Source organism: Etheostoma spectabile, chromosome 8 (assembly GCF_008692095.1).
Source record: "Etheostoma spectabile isolate EspeVRDwgs_2016 chromosome 8, UIUC_Espe_1.0, whole genome shotgun sequence".
NCBI lineage: Eukaryota > Metazoa > Chordata > Actinopteri > Perciformes > Percidae > Etheostoma > Etheostoma spectabile.
In genome coordinates, this window is record NC_045740.1 from 30,000,290 (window position 1) to 30,000,974 (window position 685).

Consider the following 685-nt stretch of genomic DNA (forward strand, 5'->3'; position numbering starts at 1 on the left):
GTGTGTGTGTGTGTGTGTGTGTGTGTGTGTGCGCGCGCGCTTGCAGCACAGCCGGAGTCACTACACAGAAGTACTAGGTGGATGGATAAAATTGCTGTTCTTCAAGACATAGTTCCAGCACTATAACTGAACCATTGAACTGTAACCATTTTTTTTATTTTGAGGGTTGATTCTATTATCTCAAATAATTCTGTTGACTCTAGGCCTTTGTAACAGCACGCCTCACAGTAAGAAAAGCAGAGATGTAAATCATAAGAATAATAACAGATGAATTCCATTCAGCTCCTTCAGGTTCAGGGTCCTGGTGTGGTTCATGCTGGCTCACTGTCACACTGTCATGGTTTACAGGGACACTGAAATAGGACCGAGATGTTCTCAGTAACACCCGTGCTTTTCCTCCAGTGGCTAGTGGAAATGTCTGCCGTGAAAAGGCCATGGGAAAAACCATAATTAACAAGCTTCTCCCTGAAGTTATCTGCGAGTCAGATTTACTTTGTAACCTTTTCTTTTCCAATGTTCATTAAGCAACATATCGTTCTCAATCCAATTCTGCCTTGTTTTTTTTTTACCAGTCATTGATTTTTCAGCAGTTTAGCTACCATAGCAACCTTGGAATATCTGTGCTGTATAGATGTACTGCTGTAAACCATACTTTGTCTCACTATCTATCTATCTATCTATCTGT